The sequence below is a fragment of the Penaeus monodon genome, chromosome 2, assembly GCF_015228065.2.
Source record: "Penaeus monodon isolate SGIC_2016 chromosome 2, NSTDA_Pmon_1, whole genome shotgun sequence".
Classification (NCBI taxonomy): domain Eukaryota; kingdom Metazoa; phylum Arthropoda; class Malacostraca; order Decapoda; family Penaeidae; genus Penaeus; species Penaeus monodon.
The window spans coordinates 50,904,946-50,914,029 of record NC_051387.1 but is presented as its reverse complement, the minus strand read 5'-3'; the positions used below and the strand labels follow the sequence as shown (position 1 = coordinate 50,914,029).

Here is a 9,084-nt window from a genome sequence, read left to right as displayed (position 1 = left end):
TCCGCCCGTGCATCGCAGGGTCACAAACGCAAGGGCTAGTGACGTCGCTGTACAAGTCACACAGGTGCCATCGCCGTGGAATTCGTTCTTGATACACACGCGCACGGATACAGGTAAACAAAAGCACACGCACGCACACACGCTTTCATAAAGCATATCTGTCCGTCTCTCTGTCTATCGGTTTCTCTCGCTCCCTCTCCTTTCTCTAGGAGAAACGACGGGAGAAAACGTAGGGAATAAGGAAGGAAGGAAGCCCGACGGAGGGATTGAGACGCACTCTGCCATCTGCGCCTTTGACGTGACTGGAGAGCTGACGACTGACGACTGAGTTCTTAGGGATCGGAGTCAGCGCTCTGAGTGACTGACTGACTGTTTCCTTTGCTGACTGACTCCTGATTGATTGTTTGCTTTTCTGACTTCCTGACTGACTGACTGACTGACGATGACGAATGACTGACCAGTTTGTTGACTAATTTATTGTCCCGCCAAATGACTGACTGATCGATCGATGACTGATGTACAAGATGACTTATTGATTGGATAACTGATTAACTGAAATGGAGAGAGAAAATACAGAATATAGAGGAAAGGACAAGCAATAAGACTCCAGTTCCGCGCCATCTCCTGGCCTCCTCCGAAAATAGGTAAACAAGACAACACTCTCTAAATCCCGCAATCCCAAGAAACACTCTTCCATTTCTCGCTACCGCCTCGCCTCCTCGCCTCCCTTGCTTCGCTGTGGCCAACGTAAGGTAAAATATACATAACGAACGCTCGCCTCTCACGGCCCGGGACGCTAAGTGGTGTAACAAGTGGAGTCTTACACGCACATGTGTACTTTGACGCACGAACGAACGGTCATTCTGTGTGTGTGTGTGTGTGTGTGTGTGTGTGTGTGTGTGTGTGTGTGTGTGTGTGTGTGTATGTGTATGTGTGTGTGTGTGTGTGTGTGTGTGTGTGTGTGTGTGTGTGTGTGTGTGTGTGTGTGTGTGTGTGTGTGTGTGTGTGTGTGTGTGTGTGTGTGTGTGTGTTCGCGCGTGCGCGTGGTATCTGACCTGCCTATCTATGTGCCTACGTGTAGAGAAATGGAGAGGAAGAAGGATAGCGGGAAGAGGGGAGTAGGAGAGAGAGAGAGAGAGAGAGAGAGAGAGAGAGAGAGAGAGAGAGAGAGAGAGAGAGAGAGAGAGAGAGAGAGAGAGAGAGAGAGAGAGAGAGAGAGAGAGAGAGAGAGAGAGAGAGGAGAGAGAGAGAGAGAGAGGGAGAATAGTGAGGCATAGAGAGAGAGAGGCAGATAGATATGCATATAGATAAGTATAGAACCTGCAATACACGACAAACACTCACACAAACACAGACAACACCTATAGACCCCTAGTTCACAATCGCACAATTAATCAAACAATTACGTCACAGCAATTCATAATTATATTGATTATTATACAAACGACGCCTTAACCGGGCAAGTGTATTTGATGGGAACGCGTTTACCTCCTTACCTGAGAAGAGGGGGAGGGGGGGTTGGGGGGAAGAGGGGAGACACGTTTACCTCCTTACCTGAGAAGAGGGGGAGGGGGGGTTGGGGGGAAGAGGGGAGACGGAAACAGAAATAGATAGGCAGATACAAAGATAGATGGACAGATTGTATGAGCGAATGAGTGAGAGAGGGAGGGATGAAGGGAGGGAGGGGGAGAGAAAAGGGAAAGAGGGGCTTGAGTGAGTGACGGATGGAAGGAGAGGGAAAGAAGGAAAGAAAGAAAGAAAGAAAGAAAGAAAGAAAGAAAGAAAGAAAGAAAGAGAGAAAGAGACTGAGGAGAGTAAAGGTGAGAAGAAATAAAAGATAAAAGCTTGAGAACCAAAGAAGAGGATCGGCGAGGCATTGCTACTCGAATGCCGTTCGAGTAGCAATGTCGCCGGGAGAAGAGGATGAGGAAGAAGAAAAGGGAGAAAAAGAGGACGAGGAAGAGGATAAGGAAGAGGAAGAAGAAAAGGAAGAAGATTGGAAAGAAAGGAAGAGGAGAAGGAAGAGGAAGAAAAAAGAGGAACAAGGAGGAGGAGGAGGAGGAGGAGGAGGAGGAGGAGGAGGAGGAGGAGGAGGAGGAGGAGGAGGAAGAGGAGGAGGAAGAAGAGGAGGAGGAGAAAGAGAATAAGAGGTAAAGAAGGGGAAGGAGGCATGAGGTAAAGATTGGAGAAGAGGGGGCTAGGGAGAAAGGAGGAGGAACAAAAAAAGGGGGAGACAGAAGAAAAGGAAAATAATAAGAGAAGGTGGGAGTAAAAGCCCGACAGAGGGAAGAGGGAAGACGCTAGAAATAAAAACACAGAAAAATCAGAGACGAAAAAAATAAGAAAAATAAAATAAAATTCAGAATGAAGAATAAGAAGAGGAAGAGGAAGGAGCAGGAGGAAGAAGAAGTGGCGGCGGAAGAGATGCCTTGTCGATATCCAAGTACAAGTCGATTAACGAAATTTCAGAGCAAACAGAGATCCCAATTAAGGATCCTAAACAGGAGCGTCGAGTGTTCTCCTGCCGTCCGTGTGCGTCCGTGTACGTCCGTGTGCGTGTCTGAGCTCAATGGCTGTGTACACACGGGAACTGGGGCGTGCGAGTGCGTATATGCGTTACACCGGTTGGCTGTGCGTGATGTGTGTGTGTGTGTGTGTGTGTGTGTGTGTGTGTGTGTGTGTGTGTGTGTGTGTGTGTGTGTGTGTGTGTGTGTGTGTGTGTGTGTGTGTGTGTGTGTGTGTGCGTGCGCGCGTGCATGTGCATGTGCGTGTGTGTGTGCGCGCTTGTATGTCTGTGTGTCCGCGTGTGTGTATGTGTGCCCGCGTGCTTTATGCTGTGTTTACTTGTATTTACACGAATGTATGCGTGACTTTACGTACGTATGTATGCGTATAGCCAGTTCTACGAGTTGGCGGTGCGAGTGCGTGCATGCGTTCTCGACCCCTGCGCATGTGTTTGTTTGTGCGTCGCGGGAGTGGGTGTGTGTAGAGCATAATGAAACGGAATATTAAATGGGGCGAACGGCGGCCGGCCATCTCGCGGTCGATAAGTCATTCACGGCTCGACATGGGGTGCGCGCGTGGGGGTGGGGAGGGGGGGGGGAATTGAGGGAGAGGGGGAAGGGGAGAGGAGAAGGGAGTGGATACAAGGAGAGAATGGAGAGAGATTTTTTTTAAAAAATGGACGAGAAAGAAGGAGAGGGGAAGAGAGAGGGGAGGAGAAAGGGACGGAAGGGGAGAAAGGAGTGGACACAAGGAGAGTATGAGGAGAAAATAGAAAAAAAATGGACGAGAAGGAAGGAGAGACGAGAAGACAGAGAGAGAGAGAGAGAGAGAGAGAGAGAGAGAGAGAGAGAGAGAGAGAGAGAGAGAGAGAGAGAGAGAGAGAGAGAGAGAGAGAGAGAGAGAGTGGAGACGAGATAATGATGAAAAAGAAAGACTGAATAGGGAGAAATGAGGGAGAGGGGAAGAGGACAGAGAGAGAGAATATGAAGAAAACTAAGGCGAAATGAGAAAGTAGGAGGACAGGAAAAGGGGAGGAGAATGATGAAGGGAAGATAATGAAGATGACAGGAAAGAAAAGCATGAAGAAAAATCGGGAGAAAGCTAGGGGAAATATTGGGAAGAGGGAAAATGCGAAGAAACATGGAGAGGAGAATAAGGACAATACAGTGAGAAGGAAAATGAAAGGATAAGAGCCAAAAGAGAGAACAATGAGAAAAATAGAGAATTGGGAAACAAAATAGGATCGGAAGAAGGACAAGGGAGAGGACAGAGGAGAATGAGAGAGGGGAGTAGACACAAGAAGAAAATTACAAGTAGGGCACAAAGAATGAAGGTGCGCGGATAAAGAGAGAGAGAGAGAGAGAGAGAGAGAGAGAGAGAGAGAGAGAGAGAGAGAGAGAGAGAGAGAGAGAGAGAGAGAGAGAGAGAGAGAGAAGCGAAAAAAGTCAACAAAATTACCGAAAATAATGAAAAAACGACAACCAAACGGCCTGAACTGATGACAAAAGACACATGAAACAACCCCCCCCTACCCCTTACACCTCCTCCTCTCCCTCTCCCTCCCCTTCCCCCCCTCCTCCTCCTCCTCCCCCTCTCCCCTCCCCCTCCTCCCCTTCCTCCCGCTTCAAGACGAGACAGAATCTGAATAAAGCATTAAAGGCAGATTCACGCCTTTCCTCAGACTGACCTACCATGCATACGGAATGACGACTTCTCACAGAACTGTCATGCACGGCCACGGATGGAGGGAAGGAGGAGGTGCGGGCAGGGAGGGGAGGGTGGAGGGAAGGGATGGAGGGGTGGTGGGAAGATGATAGGGAGGGAGGGAGGGAGGGAGGGAGGGAGGGAGGGAAGGGAGGGAGGGAAGGGAGGGAGGGAGGGAAGGGAGGGAGGGAAGGGAGGGATGGGATAGAGGGGAGGGAGAAGAAGGGAAGGAAGGGATGGAGAGGTAGGGAAGAATAGAGGGATGGAGGAAGGGAAGAAGGGAAGGAAGGGATGAAAGAGATAGGAAGGGATAGAGGGAAGGTAGGCAGGGATGGAGGGAAGGGAAAGAGGGGATGAGGAAGACAGGGGTGGGTGGAAAAAAGCAAAATAAGATGATAGGAGGGACGAGGGGGAGATAAGAAATGAAGAAGGGAGATAAGGGAGGGAAAATGTTGCATAAAAATAAAATCTAAATAAGGAAATAAATGAAAGAAACTAAAAATACCCGAGAGAAAATGACAAGAAAAGATAAAGAAAGAAAGACAGAAAAAAGAAAGAAAAACAGAGCAGAAAATGGACAAAATTCTTTTCCTTGCTTCGTCTTAATTCCTTCAATTAACACAAAGCTACGTCCAATCATCAGATTATCTGCCGTGACTTAAACGAAAGTGTTGTTGCTGATTGTCACATTTGCCTTCCACGACAGCAAAAAAAAAGAGAAAAAAAGAGAAAAAAAGAAAGAGAGAAAGAGAAAAACATGAAAGATAATAACGACGATAGCCATGAGACAGGCGGTCAGAAACGGACGGTTTGGAACTACATAGTGACGTCACTGCAACGTTGCTTATTCTGCGATCTTTGGTTCACTCTGCGATATGATTTTGGATTCTCAATAACAAAAGAAAGGCTCGTAAATACTGAGCACGTCCTTAATATTTGATAATGAAAATAAATAGGTGAATATACGACCAAGCGAACGCATCAATACGAAAACGTCAAGAGCTTATCCGTAAACCTCGTTTTCAAAAATAACTGTCAATACATGTCATTGCATCCTTCACCCGTGAATTGCATTTGCAGTCGCTCTTCCCAACGATAAATGATGAGGCGCCGAGAGCCATTGGCAGGTTTGACTTGAAAGAAGCCTTTCTATTGGTGGAAACGGTTGAAAGGAGACATCTGATTTGCTGAAAAAAGCGAAGGAGGTCGTGGTAAAAGCAAGCATTTAATTGGTCGGTCGTAGCCAGGCAACGTTAAGAAGACGTTTCACTGGCTCAAGTGCCTCGACGTCATAAAGAAGAGATTTCATTGGCTAACAGTAATGGCAAGGCGTTGTAAGAGCGCAATTCATTGGCTCAAGTGCTGACGTGTAATTGTAAGAAGACAATTTATTGGCTGAAGTGCTGACCCGAAATTGCAAGAAGGCAATTCATTGGCCGAAGTGTTGACCCCTAATTGTAAGAAGACAATTCATTGGCTCAAGTGTCCAGGGAGTGACGAGGGGGGGAAGATTTCACTGGCGGAAAATTATTGAAAATTAACCTTATATAAGCTTGCATTAGCTGGAATCCCGCTTCTGGCGCGCGACTTTAATCAGCTTAATTGCGCCTCGGTGTTTATTCGCAACATGAAGAAGGCATTTCGACGGCGCAATGGGATCCTACGTCAGGATTAGTCTTAATTGTCCCCTGATTTCTCGACGGGCCGCTCCGGCTGCCCTCCCGCATGCTTTGTTTTGATTGCTTGCTTGTTTACTTACTCTGTGTCTGCCTGGCACTCTCCCTCTCTCTCAACTTAATCTCATTTTGTCTTTCTCTGTTTCTCGTTCCTCGCACATAGACAAGGACAGATTGATAACCTCTCTTGTCTATCTGCCCGTCCGTCCGTCCTTTCTCTCTCTCTCTCTCTCTCTCTCTCTCTCTCTCACTTATCTCTCTTAATTCGTCTTTTCATGCTCTCTTTCCCTCTCTCCTTCCCTTCCCCTCCCCCTCCCTCCCACACTAATTTTTACTCTTTTTTTTTTCTTTTTTCTCTCTCTCTGTTTCGATCCTAACACACCTGCCTGTTATCTTACTCTATGTTCTTCCTTCCTCCTCGTCTCTATCTCCTCCTACCTATCTCTCCGATCTTTATCTCCGTCTCTCTCTCGTCTCCCCCTTTTCGTCTGTCCAAATCCTCCCCTTCTTTGCATTAATACCCTCCCCCCGTCGCTCCTTCGCATTTTAATCTCTCTATACACCATCAACACGTGCAGTACTAGCCATTACGAGCGTAACTTATTTTCTCCCAAACCTGTAATTCGCGACGGACAAATATAAACGAAATTACAAATGCGTTTAACTCCTTTTCACTCTTGGCGCACGAAACTGCAATGAAAATCGGGATAAAGAAATTAATTACGGTTCTCGTCGTTGCGAATAATTCCGTCGATTTGATTTTTTTTTTTTTTTTTCGAATCTTTCTTATCTAATTTTTCTTTGTTATTTTTTTGGGGGGGAACGTTTACTTCCCTTTGTCACGGTTATCTTCTATGATTACTTTTTTTTTTTTCCTTTAATTTACCTTTGTCGCTGTTATTTTCGTTTTCCTTTATTTCGAGCCGTGTTATTTTCTTTCCAATTACAGTTTATTTCGTTTTTTTTACGTTTTCCTTTCGTGTTGCTTTAGCAGTTTTCACTATGTTTATTGTATACCGTTATAATTTCATTTTCTTTTCCTTACATTTAATTTCTTGTAAAATAGAAACAAGTAGTTAATCGAGGAAAATTATTTTTAGTTAAATCAACAAATCAAAGTGAATAAGATAAAAGCAGAGAAAATCACTATCTATTAATGTGAATAAAAAAACCGAAAATACATTTTTTTTTTAATTCAGAAAAAGAATAGAAAAAAGAAGAGAGAAAGAGAAAAAGAGAAGAGAAGAGAATAAGAAACCAAAGAAAAGAGAAAGAATGAGAGAAAGAATGAGAAGAGAGAGATGAGAGAGAAGAAGAGAGAGAGAGAGAGAGAGAGAAGGAGAGAGGAGGGAGAGAGAGAGAGAGAGGAGAGAGAGGGAGAGAGAGAGGGAGAGAGAGAGAGAGAGGAGAGAGAGAGAGAGAGAGAGAGAGAGAGAGAGAGAGAGAGAGAGAGAGAGCATTATATTTGCGTTTATCATAAAATAAACAACAACAATCGCATATTTACGAGAGTATTAAATCAACAACCACAGTCAACACGCAATCCATCCGGGTTTTAACACCGCTGAAAAAGCTATATTACACAGTACTTGATACGCCGTTTCGGTTAATGTTAAAATGATGAAATGTTATCGCCATGACAGCAATAGTGGTGGTGATAATGATGACGGTCATGATGATGGGGTCATGAATCTGCAGGTGACGATGGGTATTGTGGAATGCCCATTCAAGTGTTGATGTAATATAGTGTTTCAGTGAGTGCTGGGTAATAACAGGAATGAGAGAGTGAGAGAGAGAGAGAGAGAGAGAGAGAGAGAGAGAGAGAGATAGAGAGAGATAGAGAGAGAGAGAGAGAGAGAGAGAGAGAGAGTTGATCACTAGACGTTATGTAATCTACAGGTTTTGTGTCTGCCGTAAAGTCGCATATGTTGTGGCAGGTGCTCGCTATTGACTCTTGGCTCTTCATCTTTGTTTCCATCTCTCTTTCTTTGTCTGTCCGTCTGGCTGGCTGTTCTTTATCTCCATCAACCTCTCTTTTTCTCTGTGTCTCTGTCTGTCGTGTCTGTCTGTTTCTCTGCCTACCCGCCTGTCTCTCTTCCATTCTCTCTGTCTCTGTCTGTCCATCAGTTTTTTTCTGTCTCCCTCTCTCTCTCTCACCCCTCTTTATCTCTCTTTTAACCCCCTCTGTCTGTCTGTCTGTCTGTCTGCCTGTCTCTTTCCCTCTTTATCTCTCGCCTTCTCCCTCTCCTCTTCCATTTCTCCCCCCCCCCTTTTCCCGTTCCCTTTCCCCACCCTCCTCTTCTCCCCTTCCCTTACTTTCCCTTTCCAATCTCCTCTTCCTTTTCTCGCCCCACTCCCTTTCATTCCTCCTCCCCCTTTCCCCCCTTCTTCTCTTCCCTTCCCTTTCTCTCCTTCTCCCTCGTCCCAGCTCACCTTCATTTTCGGGAATAACCTCCCGCACGTTAAACAAACTGAACAAGATTTACCGCATCAACACCTTTCTTACCAGCGCCTCGCCCCCGACACCGTGTGTGGCCTAACACCGACGTCTGGCACCCCCCCCCTACCCATATACCGTCCACCACCTTCCCCCCATAACATCTCCCTCCCATCCTTCACCCTCATGACCAGCTCCCTCCCCCGCTTGCACCTCCCCCATAACCCACCCCCTCCCATCCTTGCACTCCCATAACCAACCCCCTCCCACTCTTCACACCCCATGACCAACCGCTTTCCCCCTGCACCCCCCATGAGCAGCCCCATGACAGGCACGATGACCAAGGATGCGTGACATTTAAATCCCCGCCAGACAATATTCTTCTCTGGAAGCCGGCACCGAGGAGGACGGTCGCGTGTGGCCTTCTCCTCGACAATGGGTGTGTGTGTGTGTGTGTGTGTGTACACCTCCCTGTCGAGGTTTCTCTCATTTATTCCTCTCTCTCTCTGTCTCTCTTGTTCTCTCTCTCTTTATCCCTGTCCCTCTGACTCTCTTTTGTTCTCTCTTTATCTGTGTTTCTCTGTCTCTGTCTCTCTCTTTGTCTCTATCTCTGTCTCTGCCCCCCACCTCTCTCTCTCTCTCTCTCTCTCTCTCTCTCTCTCTCTCTCTCTCTCTCTCTCTCTCTCTCTCTCTCTCTCTCTCTCTCTCTCTCTCTCTTCCTGTATCTTTAACTCTCTCATCTTGTATGTCAGTCTTTCCCTT

At 46.4% G+C, this 9,084-nt stretch overlaps 1 pseudogene; it reads left to right on the top strand.

Moving 5' to 3' along the window:
* The window catches only part of LOC119579130, an 8,202-nt pseudogene extending 6,060 nt beyond the window's left edge, over positions 1-2,142 (top strand).
* The last annotated feature ends 6,942 nt before the right edge of the window (positions 2,143-9,084 follow it).